Source organism: Cydia amplana, chromosome 9 (genome assembly GCF_948474715.1).
Source record: "Cydia amplana chromosome 9, ilCydAmpl1.1, whole genome shotgun sequence".
NCBI lineage: Eukaryota > Metazoa > Arthropoda > Insecta > Lepidoptera > Tortricidae > Cydia > Cydia amplana.
Genome location: NC_086077.1, coordinates 802577 through 823640, shown reverse-complemented (window position 1 = coordinate 823640; position 21064 = coordinate 802577).

Here is a 21064-nt window from a genome sequence, read left to right as displayed (position 1 = left end):
GGTTTTCCTGTTTATTATAGTCGGTAGTGACAGTGACAGTGACCCTGCCTACGAAGGCCTAGGTTCAAATCCCGGTAAGGGCATTTCTTCTTCTTCCTCGCGTTGTCCCGGCATTTTGGCCACGGCTCATGGGAGCCTGGGGTCCGCTTGGCAACTAATCTCAGGAATTGGCGTAGGCACTAGTTTTTACGAAAGCGACTGCCATCTGACCTTCCAACCCAGAGGGTAAACTATTATAGGCCTTATTGGGATTAGGCCCAGTAAGGGCATTTATTTGTGTGTTTAATTACGTTTAATCACGAATAATTATGTATTTGTTCCTGGGCAAGTTAACATACGTACGTACGTGTAAGTACCTATTACATACCTACAAGTTTGGGGCTAGGTAGATCTGTGTAAGATAGTTCCCAAATATTTATTTATGCAGTCCTTATAACAACATTGAGACAATTCCTGTAGTCGGTTTAACCCAAGTTAAACCCTCAATAGTGTGTGTGTACATCAATTAATTTCAGTTCTATTCAGCAAATACACGAATAACCGGAATTGAATATCCCAATCCCGTTCACCGGAATTTCGCACGTGTATCACCCATCTTCGTGCGAACTGATAACGGAACAACTGATAACAGTGATAACAGTGATAACCAAATATTATTGATTGTAGAAGAGGTGAAAAATGTAAAAAATTGTGCTTGCACAGCTGAAGCACGCTGAAGTAAATGGCGTTATACGACACCATACACAATACACACCATATACAGTATGTAAATAAACCCAATACTTTATCTGTTCGGAAAAAGAAGAGTCGTGGAATGTATTGGGCCCCATACATTCCACGACTCTCCTCTTTCCGAACAGACTCTACTGGCGAATATTTAAACGGTAGTTAGCATAGCACCTAAGAATTATATTGAGAATTTTTGTGCTTAGAAATATAATGGAAAATAATAGTTGCAATGTAAAGCAACACACAAGTTACGAGTTACGAACCTTCTTAGCAGTCCGATCCTCTCCCATTCTTAGTTGTTGACCGAGCCAGCCAAGTCTGTTGGTTTTGCTTTTCGCTGATGATGCTAGGTCCGCCCACCAACTCCTCAATTTCGGCATTCCACGGCTCCACGTGCCGTTGTCTCTCTTGACAGGTCTCAGAATCTTTCCAAAGAAAAAAAATGCATATAGTACGAACATATGAAAATCGGCCAAGTGCGAGTCGGACTCGCGCACTAAGGGTGCCACTATCAAAATAATCACGTTTGTTGTATGGGAGCCCCACATAAACATTTATTTTATTCTGTTTTTAGTATTTGTTGTTATAGCGGCAACAGAAGTACATCATCTGTGAAAATTTCAACTGTCTAGCTATCACGGTTCATGAGATACAGCCTGATGACAGACAGAGGGAGACGAACAGTGGAGTCTTAGTAATAGGGTCCCGATTTTACCCTTTGGGTACGGAACCCTAATAAATGTAATCTTTAGCGTGAACTGATAACAGCATTACTGATAAGAGCCGTTATTAATTAAGTACTATTTTCTGCGTACCGTTATCTTGCGTTCCTCGAATCATTCATTAAATAGGTATACGAATTTCCATTAACTACGCAATTTTATAAACGAAGTAGGAGATGGTACAGTCACATGCGATAATTATGTTACACAACGAAGGCCGCAAAAATATCTGACACGTCTTATTTGTAGAGCCATAAGAGCGTGTCACATATTTTTGCGGCCTTCGAAGAGAACATAGGTACTTATTATTGCAGGTGACTGTACATGGGCCATAACTTCAAAATATACCGGAAGCATAATAAATAAATATTATTCATAATCTTACAAAAACAACCCACGGCAAGTAATACCCGGCTATTTATTTCTTTGCCTTTTTCTTCGAACTTGGCCGAGACACTGCTGTGAAAAAAAAAACAACGGGTTGCACTCAGGGAGTGCCGGCAGAAGTGACAACTCAACCACTAGTGCAAAATGCCTGCAGCACTATGTATAATTGAGGTTAACGCCATCTAGCGTTATTTCGTCGCATTACTTGAAACCCCTAAGCACATCACTGTTAGTACTCGAGTTATATTAATACCAGTTAGATCAAAACTCACTAGATGGCATTTAAATCAATAAAGAAAAACTCAATGACGTTGAAGTAACAGTTTTTCGATCAGGTCACGTGTCCGTCTTACGTCTTACGGTCACGTGACACCTGTTACGTGTTTAACATTTTTTCCCCGTCACAAAAAGTGCACAGCGCCGCTAAAGAAGTTTTCACTTCAAAAATCTAGATACCTTACTTTGTAGCATCGTGCATCGCCCACACTGTTAACAGACAGTTCGTAAACCTTATTACAAAAGACATAAGGTCCACCGATGGACAGTTAAGAGCGTTGCTGTTTGTGTAGTGCTCAATGGATTGTCCCACTTTTCAGAAGTGTTTTCCGACTACACAAACGAGGTTAGATAACTAAACAGTTTTTCTTGGAACGACTATGTTTAACGAGATTCCGCTGTGTTGTATAATTTGACTTTCGTTAATATGCTAAAAACTTGTGCGTACGTAAATTCTTGGGATTAGTTGTCAAAGCGGACTCCAGGCTCCCATGAGCCGTGGCAAATTGCCGGGATAACGCGAGGTAGAAGAAGAAGAGTAGGTATGCTAAAATATAAGGATAGGTAGACAGGTAAAATCAGCATATTTTTTCCAACTTTCAAAATGGCGGAGCGAAATAAATCAAACACTGAATCGAAGACTATACTTTAGGCACTTTAGCTCAAAATATCATGAGAGCCCGACCTGTAGAGGAAAACAGCCGTTCAGATGGCATTTTAGGGTGAAATCACATCTGTCAGCATCGAGCCGCATTTTATACCTATATGAGAAATCGCTCGTTAGTATGAAGATGCGTACGCATCGGAAAGCTGAAAGCATGCGTACGCATCTTCACACTAACGGGCAATTTCTCATACATAAAATGCGGCTCGATGCTGACAGATGTGATTCCACCCTTAGTCCAAGCTGCATCGGTGGCTTTCGTTTAGACTCGGTAATTTTCAACCCCGTTATCCACTTAGGGGTCGAATTTCAAAGAATCTCTACAACACGCCTTATATTATTATGCCAATGTTCGTGTGCTTATAGTCCTTACTTTAAAAAGTAACAACTTAAGATCGCCTATAATGAGTGATACTTTGTTTAGTTATTTATGACGGTGACTGCTTTCAGGGAAACAAGAGTGCCTAAATATGTTGTGGTTTTACATTTAATAAATAATTTTAAATAAAATTAACGTAATAGCAATGTATTCCCCGATGATTAATAATACCATAGGTAAGTAATTTGTTGTACGCAATACGGAATTTATGGACCTACAATTGTTGCGGTTAAAATATGTATGTACCTATTATTACTTATTACGACCGAAATGCATAAAATCGAAATTTTGAACAAGAATCAATGGTTTCAAATCAAAATAAAAATTGCAAAACTCCTAAACGCCTAATAGGTACCTTTTCGGCGTAAAAACCTTAACAAATGACTTACAAGTCTTGCTTAATGTAACGCACAGTGGCAATTACACGCAAAAACTAATTGGTCCCGCAAAACGGCGATTCTCCGAAAGGGCCACTGGCTAGCGCAATTAGTGATTGTACAGAGGGCCCGCGTCGCTACGGCGAACTAATTAGTTACCCTGATTACTGATGTTCGCGAATGGCCATGGTGTAATCTGACCGCCGTTGCGTTCGCAATAGTTTATCTTGATGGCCACTGATGGTGACCTAACCTATAGGTTAAACTTTACAAGTTGGTCAAATCGTCAGATGACAACCAAAACTCACTAATTCACCTTATCCTGGTACCAATATGGTTCACTATGGCTACGGGCTTGTGGTGGTAATTGGTGAGTTTTGGTTGTCATCTGTCGAAATAGTAGCCAAATCTGACCGCTTACCGGTTGCGGACAAACATGTCCAAACATCTCCACAACGGCCGGTCGTGTAATGCACCCAACAGTTTCGAACATCTTGATCAGAACTCCCCTCGCTGTAAAAAATATTTTCGTTTTAATCTTAGGGTCTAGATTTGACCTATAAAGAGCGTGCGCCCTTAACCAAGGTGACAACTGTTATAATCGATAACATTTTATCAAAAGGTTGTCAAAAGGTAAGGCCCGGCAGGGCAGGGGATCCTTCGGTAAATTGCCGAGGCATCCTTAGGCATGCCGAAACGTCCTCAGGCATGTTGAGGTGTCCTCATCAGACATACCTAAGTGTGCTTGGCCTCAGCATCCCTCAGGCGTTCTGAGGCATAAAAAGGAGTTCTTAGACATACCAGACGTGCTAAGAACGCCTCAGCATCCCCAAGCACAGCTCGGCATGTCTAAGGATGCCTCGGCATGCCTGAATACGTCTCGGCGTGCCTAAAGACACCTCGTCAATAAGTATGCCATGCTGATAGTGGGCGCAGGGCCTAAATCTTTGTATCTGTTTTTCGATACATTTTTTATTTTTCCATTAGCGTTAATGTTTAACGTGTGTCACCTTGTCATCTTGTTGGCTAAGCCTTTTGTTGTGCTGGCGAAAAACTGCAAATAATTGGAAAACGTTTACGTGGAAAAATCTTAGAAAATGCGCCAAATTTCGTATAAGTACAAAATTATCATTCCTGTTAAATTTTTCGAAAATTTTCGCGGATTTGTACCGCAGGTCTATTTATACTGGGCGAGCGTAGAGTCCAATAGTCCAGTACTCTAGTCCCAAACATCTTGCGAATCGTAGCAGTACTGGGAACCGTGAGATGCTGCTTTTAGAAAAAAACAATTCAGTCAACCAGAGATAAAGATGTCTGTGGTTTTGTTCTGCAGCCGAGCGTAAAATACTTTCGAAAGAACATTATGTCACAATAATATTGTAGCGAATAGCCTCCCTTCAGTGCCCACAACATTGTCCTGCAACTATTGTTGTTTTGTGTAGGGTTTCCAACTTTCCATTACGCCAGGATTCCCCCCTGACATGTCAGGATTTTTGGTCTTTTGTCAGAATAGCGGGGTGGATATTCCATTTTATCCTATCCGCGTAAAGTCCAAAAATAATGTTCAATCACATTTTCACCTCTTTAGAGATTAAATTTCAAAAAAATCTCTTCATGGTGGTGCTTTACAACGTTTGAAGAATATACATATGATCCCAATTGTGTCCTCTCTTCTCCCAATTTACTCATAAATGCCAAGGTAACATTTTTTTGGCCGTGAAAAGGTAACAGACAGGACAGACAGCCAAATAAAGATACTTTCTCATTTCTAAAATATTTTTCACTTCACCAGCTCGTAAAGGCTCTTTTTATTCTTCAAAAACTGATGAGAAAGTTGCATTTTATCCACAAAGAGTGACAAAGTAATTCGATGCAAATTTAGAGTTCCCTAATTCCCTTACGCTACGCTCGTGGTTCAATTTTGGAATCTTTCGCTCACTGAACAACTTTGCCCCTTGTAAAATAAATAACTATGTATTAGGTATTAAGTATAAATACATATTTTCATAATTTCTCACGAGAAATACAAGCAACCATTCATTATATTTGATTCCCTCTACTCTCTAAGATATTTTTTCTAAATAGTAATTGTTACTTGTGTTTGAAAGGTAATTAAGTTGTCTTGTTCTTTCTATGTGGATAACCACAAATGCTCCTCTAACCACTGAATAGATAATAATAACAGTAACACACTTAAGAGGATAGTGGACGGCCGCTTCTCCATACAAACGTAGTCCCCATTACCCTCCCTGAATATTGACATTATGAAAAATATATTTACACAAATCATTAGCGAGGAATCGATATTAAACTTTCGTGAGACATATTTTAAACTACTCATGTAGACGACAACGGTTTTACTCACTTGAATTTTTAGTCGCTATTGGCGACATATTCCAAGGGCCCGGAACATGTCGGCCATGTCGCCAATAGCGACTAAAAATTCAAGTGAGTGAAACAGTTGTCGTCTAAACATTAGGTACCGAGGAATATTGACGCTTGCCACCCAAATAAATAACCTAAAAGGCTAACACCATTGTCGTAGCCACCACTCTCTAAACTCAATATTTTTTTTTATAAAGCCGCGGCTAAACTTTCTGTAACTTGTCAAACATTAAAAACTAAAAGATAGTTCGAGAAATCCTTAACATCTTACTAGGTTTTCATTTTCACATACGATTGGAACAATTTACTCTGAAAACTGATATGTAGCGCGCCAACCTTTCTTTAAAATTAAAGTTGTCCCCTTGTTCTAAATAAGTATCCTAACCTAGTACAGTCGCCATCAGATATATCGTAGCGGCCAAGGTGTTCACAATATCTGAACACGCACTCTAACGCCCAGAATTGTAAGGGCGTCAGAGTCGTGTGTGTTCAGATATTTGTGAGCGCCTTGGCCGCTCTGATATATCTGATGGCGACTGTACATCGATATAATTTTCTAACCCCCCCGTACTTAATAAATATTAGTTGAACATGCAACCGAACAACGGTACGACGCAATGTGGGATTTCTGTATAATTTCCGAGCGTCGTCAGTCGTGGTTCTCATCGGGTCACTAGCGCGGGTCGATAGTTCTGGCCAGTGTAATGTGGGAATACTGGGACCTCTCGTACTTTTTACTCTCAGCGTTGCAAAAATACATTATAGTCCAGTGAAGGTGTAGTTATATATTGAGAAGAGTATAATATTAATTTTGAGCAACGAAAACTACTACCAGATATAGATATTATGTTAGAGTCTGTGCGGAAAGTGATATTTTCATTGTATTTCGAAGAAAAAATGATCTCAATATACTTCATAGGTCCTATGTTAACCACCGTTTAAATATTCGCCCGTAGAGTCTGTTCGGAAAGAGAAGAGTCGTGGAATGTAATACATATACCCAATACATTCCACGACTCTTAAATTATTTTTCCGAATAATCTCTACGTAAATGTAGTTTTGAGTGCCCACTGAAAACCAGCGCCACGAATTGCCGCGGCATTATGCTGAGTGGGGGTGGGGGTCCTTTTTTAGCGTCCAATGTCTTTTTATGTCTGTATGTTTTTTTTTCTATATGTAATATGTTGTGGCGTTAAAAAATACATGTATTTTCTTTCTTTTTTGCTCTTATTTCTGCCATTATATACCTACTTGAGTCATCTAATACTTGCCATGCAATAGCAACGACACTGGTTCCCGGTACGTGCGCAATGCTAGTATTAAACTTTTTCTCATGCTCCGGACTATTACTTTTCCCGCGAAAACCGCAGTGCCTTCAGTACCGGGAATCTAGAAAGTAGGATATGGCTTTCTAGTGTACATGCGACTTTTGTGTTAAATGCGATTTGAAACTGACGGGTTGACATCAGTGTATATTGTCGCTGTTAAGGCCCCGGGCCCCGGTTCGAGAGATAGGCCCCTGTTGTGACAAAATGCGTCATGTATATAGGTGAGAAAAGTTAGACAGTTGGACATATTACAATACAAATCCTCTTTATTGCACAACCTCGGAATAAATGTACACGGAGACACAAATAATACATGAAGGCAGAGGTACACCACAGGCGGCCTTATTGCTAAAGTGCGATCTCTTTACATACAACACATATTATTACATTTATTACTTACGAAAACATTTTTGGCCAAGCTGAATTGGGAACTTTGCGCTCGCTCGCTTAATGAATTTCGCTAGCAATTACCGCAAATTCTAAAATCTGTAAAAAAAGTTTTGTTATTTATATGATCGGTTACTAATAATAGTTCTACAACAGCTCTACTAACAATTTGGTATACAAAGTAAATTACTATTACTCCGAGAGTCATTATCTGCAACGCATTGGGGTTGTGGTTGCGTCACAGATCGAATCATTCACACACTAGATATTTATCTTGCATCTTTGACAGTCTTTTTTGGCATTTTAGTGGTAAAATCGTTACTAATTGCGTAAGGTCAGGTGGGGTAAGAGAAACTATGAGGGAATGTGGACCCTTGTAGGCAAAATAGACAGAGATACTTACAGATATTAAAAACTAAATTAAATGATAATATTAAAAATAAACAAATAATATTAACTTAAAAATACTTACCTACGTGGAAGGACTTTCCTCACATCGTTTCCCTTGCCCCGAGAAAAATAAAGTATGATTCCCTTACCCCACCACCTTAATCTTTTCTTGTTTTACGACCCTATGCGGTTTCGCGGCGGTGCCATCGATGTACGTTAAGAGTGCTGCTGTTTATATAGAGGATCCTTTACAGTTAGGAGAACCATAGGCCTAAAATTTCAACAAGTACATTCAGAAACGTCACTACAAGATAATTGATAATAACAGTTTCGACTGATTCGATCGGTTAGTTTCACTAGACTTATATCGATATATATGAACTTTGATTACCTTTTGTATTGTTTGGAAGCGAGCGCAGCCTACGCGCACGAACGGCACGAATGAGGGTAGACCGAGCGCGGTCTACACAACTTTGACACCCACCCGCTATTTTCAGTTACCCGTGAACAAGATGAGATGCATGTAACTGCGTCGAAATATCGGGAGCTAAAACAATACAAAGGGTAATCACGGTTCATATCCCGGTCGATATATGTACAGTTGATAATGTTGATTTGCGGTATCTATGTGTGGTACTCTACGTTTTGCGTATTATTGCCTCTAGTAATTGGTTTTCCTAGAACCCATTATGAACGAGATATATGGGACACTGACCGCGATCGGGAGGCCAATTCGAACTTACATTTAGACATTAAAATGATATCTGAACGATGTTATTATTTTTAGAATTTGGTGTATTGTATTTACTATATTAGGTGTCGTCGGCGTCGTATGATAAAACACATTATGAAATTGTTTTTACTTAAGTACTTACTTTCAACTGCACCAAAGAAACTGTAGAAATCGCATTTTTTTTACTATTTAGTAGTCTTTTTACAGATTTTCAGCAGGATATTCACGTCGACACACAGCAAATTTTGCCATTCTGTCAACACAACAGACAAAATCTGAATGCTATGCCACCTTTTGTAAACTTAAGCCTGATGTACACTTTCGGTCCTAATTTAGAACCTGCTTTTTCTAGTGGACTCTTAGAGCATTTAGTATGCTCTAGAGTCTGTGCGGAAAGAGAAGAGTCGTGAAATGTATGGGCTCCCTTACATTCCACGACTCTTCTCTTTCCGCACAGACTCTAACGGTGGACTACTTTCGTTTTATTAGCAAATGTATGAACTCGCACTACACTAATCAATATGTAAACAGAGCCCGTACCATGAGTCACTGACTGTCAAAACTGACATTTACGCGATCGAGAACGTGTTTGCACTAATATGCGAGTACGAGCGAGATGTATAGAAAGTAAATTACGTTCTCGACGGCGTTTATGTCAGTGACAAACTGATGGTAGCCATACAGGCCCTTTAGAAGGGTCAAGCGATATTGCGATTTCATTCCATTGCATAGTTGTGTCTCAAATTGGCTAAAAGTGGCTCCTTAATATGTACACCATGCTTAAAATTAGCCTCACCTTTTTCACAACCGTAACCTCTTTAGTTCTTATAACTCATTTCCTTTTTTGCAAAATCGCAAATCGAACGTTATTCAAAATTCGAACGACAAAATCCTTATAAATAGCCGCAGAAACGTCGCCGTCCACTCATTCAATTCTCTCACTCCAAACCTTCAACAAACAGTGTCAAATTAAAACAATAAAAATACAAAAAAAAGTGTTAAATCTCAATCTCTCATTGACCGTGACAAGTGTCAAGAATCTATCAAGATGTGTTATCCGTGCTGCTCTCCCTGCTGCGCGCCCTGCTGCGGCCCCTGCTACTCCTGCTGCGCGCCTTGCTGCAGTCCATGCTGCGGCTACCGGTGCTGTTGATTACCTTCGACCTGCCGGGAGGATGGCAGGGCCTGTCATGGCGTAGCCGCCTGCCAGCTAAGCAGGATAGTTGGACCCGCCGTGGCGAAGCTGTCCCACTTGCCAGCTTAGCAGGATGTTTAGACGTCGCCGCGGCGAAGCTGTCCCACTTTCCACGAAGCAGGTTGGGATCCTCCGTGGCGAAGCTGTCCCACTTGCCACGAAGCAGGTTGGTTTGACGGCGCCGTGGCGAAGCTGTCCCACTTGCCAGCGAAGCAGGTTGGTTTGACGGCGCCGTGGCGAAGCTGTCCCAATTGCCAGCGTAGCAGGTTGGTTTGACGGCGCCGTGGCGAAGCTGTCCCAATTGCCAGCGAAGCTGGATGGTTGGACCGGCCGTGGCCTGCCGGGGTGTGAAGCCGGGGAATGTATGCTGTATGATTCTTTGTGTCGCGGCCATGCTGTTTAGTGCAGTGTCGGAAGCTTGTTTAGTTTTTTGATAAGAAATATAACTTACATATTTGATTTGACTTTTCTTTGCGTTTTTTTCTTTACAAGTAGGGCTAAGATGGCCGGCTCTTTATCATTTGTCACCATGGCTGTCACTTTCTAACAAATATGTAAGTGCGAAAGTGACGCATAGCATTACAGGTGATAAAAATGCGACCATGAGAGCTGGTCTGGTTAGGTTCTTGTAGTACAGTCCTATCCGGTGGCGAATGCACTAGTCCCAAAACGCACTATTAGTCAATACACTCTAATTTCGAAAGCCCCTCTTCTCATAAGAAACTAGGCCCAAAATACCATATTTCCAAAAAGGCTCATTCTCGATTTACACGAGAACCATTGAGAACTAGTCCCAAAATAGTGAGAGTCAGGATGGCGGGTGTATGTAAATAAAAATAAACAAAAAGCATACCATATTTTAGTACCTAATTTGTACTATTTGGTACCTCATATAAAAAAATTTGTACCTCACGGTATTTAAAGTTATTACCAAAAAACGTTACACCCGCCAACCTGACAGTCAGAATGGCGGGTGTATTTTATTACGCTATGATCCCGCGATGATTGATAAATTCTATAAAAGCCAAATTTTAGTACCTTTTTAGTACTTTAATATTCAATTATAAATTGAGCAAATTTATTTGTGGTTTCCGAGTTTTACTCATTTTACACTTTGCGTTGCTATTACAAAATTTCAGGCGCTTTAATTTTTCACCGTATCGATATCGTTTTTGAGAAAAAACGCTACGCTACAACTATTTTTATTACGCCAAGATTTAGTACCTTTCATGATTAATCTGTTACCCTTTCACGGTTAATCTGTTAGGTTCAATTAACTATGAAAATTACGTCTTACAAATGGCCAGGCGCCATGTCAAAGGATTCTTCCTAAGAAGAAATTCCGCTCTTCATTGTGCATGTAATTGTGTACCTATAATACCTACTCTTAAGTACATGGTGATTAATCAAATAAGATGGAGATCGAGGGGAGGCCTTTGCCCAGTAGTGGGACACTGTATAGGCTTATAATAATAAAAATAATAATTCATGTTACACATACAACCTTCCTCCGGACACTTTTCTGCTAACTTGCTGCTAATAGGGGCAGTAGTTTTCTCCGTCCCTTTCAGCAGAAAGTTTCCCGAAAATGGATAGATGTAATTATTCCAATAAGAATGCCTAAAGTACACGTGATCGTTTTGTTAAGGCTCGTTATAATATTTATAATAATATACAATAACTATTACACATATAATTATTAATGAAAAACTTAATAACACTTAAAAAATAAAAACTTATAAATAAAAAATTTGGCCTAGGTCGTGGTCGCTCGGTAGGGTACAATGTGCAATTGTTTTACAAGGGGAAAAGTTGTTGTTTATATCCTCGTGCTAATATTGATACACGAGTAAGTGAAAGTTCCAAAAAAAAGGACAGGAATCTTGAAAGTTGCGAGGGTTTCAACTTCAGAGCATGAGGCTTAGAAAAAAACCTTTGCTACCAAATTAAACATTTCTTTCCACACCAACGCGAGGAAAATACTTAAACCATTAGAAATCAAATCAAATAAACGAATGCTGTAATTATTTATTATTAACAATCACTTAATAAATGTACCTAGCTTTTGTTCACTAAGTATACATTCTCTATACATTCATTAAATTAACACAAATAGGCACGTCACGCTCAGCGTTTTGGCACTTTTATATGCAATTTTGATTATGGTCAGTCAGGATAATCCGAGCGAATCATATTGATCATATGACTAGTCGATAGAGTCTGTGCAGAAGAGTCGTGGAATGTAAGGGAGCCCATACATTTCACGACTCTTCTCTTTCCGCACAGACTCTATCTAATACCTTTAAACGAGCAATTCTTGTTTATTTATTTATTTATATATATATATATCAGGGGTTTCGGGGATCTCGGAAACGGCTCTAACGATTTCGATGAAATTTGCTATACGGGGATTTTCGGGGGCGAAAAATCGATCTAGCTAGATCTTATCTCTGGGAAAACGCTCGTTTTCGAGTTTTTATATGTGTCACCAGATATTTAATCACCCAGATATTTAATCTTTACAAGAAATAATAATTTTCACACTCGACTTCAAATAACGGGGTATTTTTTTTACATCATTTCATAATAAAAACAAAGGTGTGTTACTAGTAGATTGTTAACCAAGGGATGAAAGGCCCTCATCAGCCCTATAAGCGACTTACTTACCCACACAATGACGCATGTACAGACGTGTCGTGCACACATATAATATAAACGCAAATGATTTTTGATGTAGGTATGGCGTGTTCCAGTGGTATCTACTCAGTAGGTACCACCAAACCGAGTTGGTAGTAACTATTGGGAATTATTTTTCCCAGTAGTTACCAGCGGTAACGACTTGGTGGTAACTAGTGGGAATAACTCGTTTTCGGGGTTGGTCCTATCAGTAAAAGTTGCTCAGTATAATCCCAAAACCTCCCTGGCAACGGGAATGCACTTATTTTTAGGCCAACATGTATACCTAGCTAGTGACCTAGTGTGAATCATTAATTAAAGTTGACGAAGAAGAAAGTTTGTCAAGGAAATGCTTGCGCAGCATGCGCTTGAATTGAATGTGAATTTGGTCTGCGCTTGCCCGATAGAGAGTGGGAGAACGTTCCAACATCAGCTCTAGTAGCACGGTCGCATTTTTATCATTTATCACCATGCCTGTCACGTTCTAACAAGTATGTAAGTGCGAAAGTGACGGGCTTAGTGATAGTGGATAAAAAATGGAACCGTGCTGAGCCCGCTGCCCTAGTAGCACGGTCGCATTTTTATCGTTTATCACCATGCCTGTCACGTTCTAACAAGTATGTAAGTGCGAAAGTGATGGGCATAGTGATAGTCGATAAAAATGGAACCGTGCTGAGCCCGCTGATAGCCTATGCCTGTACATGTACCTACATACTATGCCTTAAAACAGTTTTTTGAAAAGATTTCACTATATTCGGACTACATTAGTCGAGTGGCGAGTATTTTAGTTGACTAAAATCGGTCAACTGACCAAAAATCGTTCGCACTACAGATGAACGAGTTACAAGTAGGGCTTCCAATACCGGTATCCCGGTATTTCGGGATCCCGGGATCCCGTCGTTTTAAACACATTTTTCAATACCGGTATTTTTAAAGGCAATACCGGGATCCCGGTATTTAAAAAAATGAGGGAAATGCGCAGTATAAACCCTTTAAATCCATTATATTCGGCTGTATCAAAGCTTACTAAAGGTCAGATGCATCTAGAGTTAGACCAAGAAAAGTCTGCAACGATATTGTTAGCACGCGCAGTGCAAGTGTTATATTAAACGTCAAACTTCTATGAAATTATGACGTACACAAATAATACTTGCACTGCGTACTGCGTATGCTATCAAAATCGTTGCAGACTTTACTTGGTCTAACTCTGGTCTCTAGCCCGCATTTTATTATTGAAACAAGATCGTTGCCTAATGCGTCAGATAAATATTTGGTGGTTGATGGTGGATGAATCCTGAAGTTATGTGAGTGATGAATATGTACATGAATATGAATATGATGAATTGATGATAGTGACATTAACATTAACATAATTAGTTCTTGTAATTTTATCAAAAAATAAAACAAAAGAGCAGGGATAACTGTAATAATGGCAAACCAATTTTGACGGAAATTGGTGAGGTGAAGTTTGGGTAAAGTCAACAAATTGGATAAAATTATTGCCAACCTGGAGTGTGAAATAAAATTATTGCAGATGGCGGCATTGATTGTTAATTGTTGTAATAGCTTTTAGGACATATCTGGTATTCCAGTGAGCCTTTCTAATTCCCCTTTTTAATAAAACTATATATTTTTAAGCGATTCATATCCAATACCGGGATCCCGGGATCCCGGTATTGATGAAGACAGTTTCGGTATTAATACCGGTATTGTGAGAAGTCCGGTATTTGGAAGCCCTAGTTACAAGTGAGTAGAGACTACGTTAATTTAGTCAAGTAGCGAGTATTTTAGTTACTAAACGTGTCTGAACACCAAAAATGTAGTCCAGGAGACTAGTAAGAGTTAGTGGGCTTTGATCTCGGACTGTCTAGAACACAAAATGACTAGTGTAATATTTTGTCTATATCTCTTTTAGTCTACATCGCAAACGGTCTAGAACACAAAATGACCACATATAGGTAGGTTACGTTAGTTAGGTATCTTCAAATGGCCGAAGGCCAAACCGCACAGAAATAGGAGCCCCGCGGCAGCGGGGCTCCGTCGACATCGCTAACGTAAAGATAAACCGACGAAATGTAGGTAAATAAAGGTCTAAATAATTGTAGTCATTTTGTGTTCTAGACCGTTTGCGATGTAGACTAAAAGGGATATAGGCAAAATATTACACTTGTCATTTTGTGTTCTAGCTAGACAGTCCGAGACCAACCCGAATAATTCGCCGACTACTCGACTAAATTACTAATTATTATATACGACTAATTTTTAACAAGCAGAAACGTCTGCGATCCATGCTATTAAGCTTAGAATACATTTAAAAGTGGAAAAATTACTGTCTTACGCTCTTACGGTAGATATCGCTCGGGTCCCCTTGACCCATATGGTGGAAAGATTTGCTGGCTATGGATGAGGTCTTGGTGGCTCAGATGGCAGAGCGCTGGAGTATCGATCCATAGGCCGTGAGTTAAAGGAGATTCACGGTTCGTGCGCGGTTATAAGTTTCAATTTTGCTTGCAGGCAGCGATATAGGTGTAATTTTATACCTAAATCTGACTTTTGTGAAGGAGTGAATTTTCTGTACGGTAGTACTATTAGTTATTCTGTGATAGTAGGATGGTTTTAAAATGTCCGAATCTACTATATACTTATAATAGAGAGATTCGCGGCGATGAATCGCATTGTTATCCTTTGTTAAACCCAACCGCTAATTACGCGTGCAAAATGAAACAAATAACAACCAATGTGACGTTCCACGGCAAAAGGTACCTTATGGCAGTTGGCGCTTACGTCGCATAGCGCCGCAATAATAATAGCGCGCGGCGGCGGAGCGGCGCTTATAATAGCGTAAGCGCCAACGGCCATAAGGTACCTTTACCCGTGGGACGTCACAAATGATTCCACACAGATAACATCCTTACTGTTTTAAGAATAAAGTTGAAATTACATTAGCAGATACTCGACATAGAACCTTTTGGACATGAAAATACCACCGGGTGTGGTATTTTGTTAGTTATACATAACTATCGTCTTGGTTATAGTTTCTTAACTTATGTATAAGTTATGTATAAGTTAAGAAACTACGAGATCCCACAAAGAAGTATATATGTACATCACACTATTCACACTAATATACCGACAAACAGACATAATTTGCGGGTTTTATTTGATTAATCACCATGTACTTAAGAGTGGGTTAGTAGACTTAGTAGTAGGTTAACATCAATAAATTGCTCTGATAATTAGATTAAGATAATATGTACCTATGTAATACCTAATTACTAAGTGCTTGTTGCTAGGCCTACATGAATAAAGTATATTTTGAAATTGAAAAAATTGTTAATAGGTATTAGGTACACAATTACATGCACAATGAAGAGCGGAATTTCTTTTTAGGAAGAATCCTTTGACATGGCGCCTGGCCATTTGTAAGACGTAATTTTCATAGTTCATTGATCCTAACAGATTAACCGTGAAAGGGTAACAGATTAAACATGAAAGGTACTAAATCCTGGCGTAATCAAAATAGTTCTAGCGTAGCGTTTTTTCTTAAAAACGATATCGATACGGTGAAAAATTAAAGCGCCTGAAATTTTTTAATAGCAATGCAAAGTGTAAAATGTGTAAAACTCGGAACCCACAAATAAAATGGCTCAATTTATAATTGAATATTAAAGTACTAAAAAGGTACTAAAATTTGGCTTTTATAGAATTTATCAATAATCGCGGGATCATAGCGTAATAAAATACACCCGCCATTCTGACTGTCAGGTTGGCGGGTGTAACGTTTTTTGGTAATAACTTTAAATACCGTGAGGTACTAATTTTTTTATATGAGGTACCAAATAGTACAAATTAGGTACTAAAATATGGTATGCTTTTTGTTTACTTTTGTTTACATACACCCGCCATTCTGACTCTCACCCAAAATACACCTTTCCCAAAATACCCCAAATTGTGTTCACCTGTGCGTGGCGTAATACTTTATTCTCATAATGCGTAGGTCTCAAAACACTCTAGTTCCAAAATACCCTATTTTTTTGGAATGTCTCTTTGTGACTGCTTTCAGCCGTAATCATTACCCGTTTGATGCCTAAAATATTTTTTTCAAAAATAGGATTTACGTATTTAATTATTATTTTGAGCTATACAGGGTGTAATCGTTAAGTGTTGCTCGGCGATAGTTCCGTAAATATAGCAGATATCAGAAAATTTCAAATTGATATCGAAAGTGCATATAGTGAAAGTGAAGGGCAATATACACACGAGTGTTTTAATGCCTGTGTTGATAAAGCAGTGTATGAAACTATCATAATTAGGTGGGCGAGAAACTACCCTCATTTATGGCATTATTTAATTATTTAATGCCATAAATGAGGGTAGTTTCTCGCCCACCTAATTATGATAGTTCCATACACTGCTTTATCAACACAGGCATTAAAACACTCGTGTGTATATTGCCCTTCACTTTCACTATATGCACTTTCGATATCAATTTGAAATTTTCTGATATCTGCTATATTTACGGAACTATCGCCGAGCAACACTTAACGATTACACCCTGTATAGCTCAAAATAATAATTAAATAAATCCTATTTTTGAAAAAAAAAATATTTTGGAACTAGAGTGTTTTGAGACCTACGCATTATGAGAATAAAGTATTACGCCACGCACAGGTGAACACAATTTGGGGTATTTTGGGAAAGGTGTATTTTGGGACTAGTTCTCAATGGTTCTCGTGTAAATCGAGAATGAGCCTTTTTGGAAATATGGTATTTTGGGCCTAGTTTCTTATGAGAAGAGGGGCTTTCGAAATTAGAGTGTATTGACTAATAGTGCGTTTTGGGACTAGTGCATTCGCCACCGGATAGAAGTGGTCGAGTGCTGTCGTGCCCATGACGCCAACAGCCATGCACTAAAAAGGCTATGACGGACGCTGTCAAAGCAATTTTCCTGCTAACATTATCTTGAGGGCGACTGTACCGTTTTATTACTTAGGCCATACCGAACAATGGAATTGGAAGACAGCGTTTTATTTCTAATTCTTTTTATTTTTATTTCTTTTCAGTTCTCCCACCGCAAGCGATGAGCTATAAGCGAGTAGAACGATAAACGAGTGGGCGAGCCGCGAGAAGCGAGTGTTAGCTTCAATAGTTTTGTCGCTCGGCTATAGGCGAGTGTTCGAGTGCGACGGGCTATTGGTCTCGCAGCTTGAGTTCAACTACCAAGCGAGCATTGCCGAGCGAGTACCGCTGAGCTAGTTTTATCTCATCGCTCTTATCTCGGCGACGGTGTTTTTAACCGTGGTACCACAGCTTTTGTACCACAGGGGGACCACGGGTAATTTTTTAACCGACTTCCAAATCTAAAAGGAGGAGGTTATCAATTCGGTTGTATGTTTTTTTTTTATTTTTTATTTTTTTTATGTTTGTTACTCCATATCTCCGTCATTACTGGACCGATTTTGAAATTTTTTTTGATTGTATGTATATGCATACAGATTGGTCCCGTTTTTGTCAAAACCCAGTTCTGATGATGGGATCCATGAGGAATCGAGGGAACTCCTCAAATCTTAAAGGCATACATATAGTGATTTTTGTGTTTTTTTTATCAACAAATCAAGCATATACATTTAAAAAAGTGACATTTGATGAAGTGGAACTGCTGATGATGATCAGAACGGAACTCTTCAACGACGCATAGTACACGTTTGACGATTTGTCCTCTTCGTTATGTTTGTTAAGCAAGTTAAGTTTTTAAGCAACATTTTTGTCAAGCTCGAGTTCTGATGATGGGATCCATGAGGAATCGAGGGAACTCCTCAAATCTTAAAGGCATGCATATAGAGATTTTTGTATTTTCATCAAAAAATTAAGCATTTTCATTAAAAACTGTCGCATTTGATGCAGTGGAACTGCTGATGATGATCAGAACAGAACTCTTCAACGACGCATAGTACACGTTTGACGATTTGTCCTCTTCGTTATGTTTGTTAAGCAAGTTAAGTTTTTAAGCCACATTTTTGTCAAGCTCGAGTTCTGATGATGGGATCCATGAGGAATCGAGGGAACTCCTCAAATCTTAAAGGCATGCATATAGAGATTTTTGTATTTTCATCAAAAAATTAAGCATTTTCATTAAAAACTGTCGCATTTGATGCAGTGGAACTGCTGATGATGATCATAACGGAACTCTTCAACGACGCATAGCTCGCATTTGGCGATTTGTCCTTTTCGTTATGTTTGTTAAGCAAGTTAGGTTTTTAGGCACATTTATGTCAATCTCAAGTCCTGAACATGGGATCCATGAGGAATCGAGGGAACTCCTCAAATCTTAAAGGCATACGTATAGAATTTTATATATTTTCATCAGAAAATCAAGCATTTACACTACAAACTGGCATTTGATGAAGCGGAACTGCTGATGATGATCAGAACAGAACTCTTCAACGACGCATAGTACACGTTTTGTGATTCTGAATTTCGATTTTGACTTGGACTGGGCCCCGGACTCCGGACTCGGACCCGTACTCGGACTCGGACCCGTACTCGGACCTTGATCCGGAAAACCACTATGATACCTAAACTAAACAAACCACTATGATTACCATAAAATGTATACATATTACCAAATAAAGTATAAGCGCCGTTAAGTGGGTCCAGGCTAGTAGTTAGAGAAGTCGGTTTTTTTCTATTAAAGATTATTTCCCCGTAGACCCACTGCTCCAGTTTTAAGTTATAGAAGCAGTTTTAGAAGCGGGGCTCCGTCTAGTTACGTTGTGAAGCAAATGTTTTTGGAGAAGAAACACTAAATTTGCAATTTGCTTTCGGCAATTTACTTAACGTTTCCCGTTTCTAAAATGACGACGCCGTTTGTAATAATTAAATGTAAGAAAATGTAATAATAATAAAATGTAAGACAACGGTGGTCCACGGGTAAAAGACAGTTATTTTCAATTACCCGTAGTCCCATTTTGGTGCAGTGAGTCTACGGGGAAAAGAAATTACCCGTGGTCCCCTGTGGTACAAAAGCCGTGGTACCACGGTTAAAACACGTCGGCGACAAACTAGTAGAGCGAGTGTTCTCGCCGGCAGTGTGAACAGCCAGCGATGAACTAATAAATATCATTTGTTGCCCGTGGTCCTACCGCGTAGTCCTACTGGTAGTACCACGGGCAATTTTTTTTGTCCGTGGATCTACCGGTAGAACTGTAAAAAGAAAATCATATGTATGGGCATTGGTCCCTACTAATTGTATAGTACAGTCAATGTCAATATGGTGACATGTAGAGTCGGACCAATAAATGTCTGCAGCGGATTTGATAGCCCACGCAGTGCAAGTGTTATTTATACGTCATAATTTCATAGAAATTTGACGTTTAAAATAACACTTGCACTGCGTGGGCTATCAAATCCGCTGCAGACTTTTCTTGGTCTGACTCTAGCTGGTTCTGTGGATTCCGGGACTGGGCAGTCAACATGAAAAAATGTTCAATGGCTGGAAAGTGCAGGGGTCAAAATGTCCATACCGACTGGCTGTCTATGTGGTAAAAAGTATGAACGTTGTAATGCCTTAGTGTCAAAATGTACATACGGGCAGGCTGTGTATATGGGAAAAAGTAAAAATTACAAAATGTGCAATGGTTCAAATGGACGGCAGTTAAAATGTGTTCGGGTCCAATTAAACAAGTGCCATAAAAATACATAGTATAAAGCTTTATTCTCAAACGTTTGGTTTTACTCCATATCTTACAAAATTTGTACAGTTCTAGATCAATGCAGTTTTAGGGAAATAATTTGTATAGGTTAAAAATTCTTAGAATTTTTTCATTTTCGTTTTGCGGCGGTTAAAAAAAGGCCAGATATTTACTACTACTACGACCCTTTAGTCCGGGTCTGCCCAAAACGCACTCTGACTAATTCGCGTTATGCCTAGACCAATTGAGAAATAGTCGAAATAAGACTAAAGGTTGACTCACAGTGGACCGATTTATGTTCGTATTGAAATAAAGTAATTTATAATAATGTGTCGTAATTTATTTATTTAATCGTATGGCGAAAGGTCACTTGTAGGAATCTATAAATCTGGGTATATCCAGGTTACGCAACCGGTATACAGTCTGTTTGTCAGGCCGCGTGCGGGCTTTACTTTCATCAGAACGGTTACCACGTGTTTTACGTTCCTACAGTCGCTAGCGTCTGAGTTAACTCGATAGCAGTGCATCTCGCTCCCACTAGCATATTAGTACGAGCGTGATGTACTGCTATAGTATTTACGGAGACGCTAGCGAGTGTATAATTTTTTTTTTTATAGTAACCTAAAACTCGTGGTAAGCGTACAGACAGGGTTGGGCAAAATACTGCCTTCCACGTATTTGAAATACAAATTACAAAATACATTTTTAAAAGTATTTGAAATACAAAATACAAACTACTTTGGTG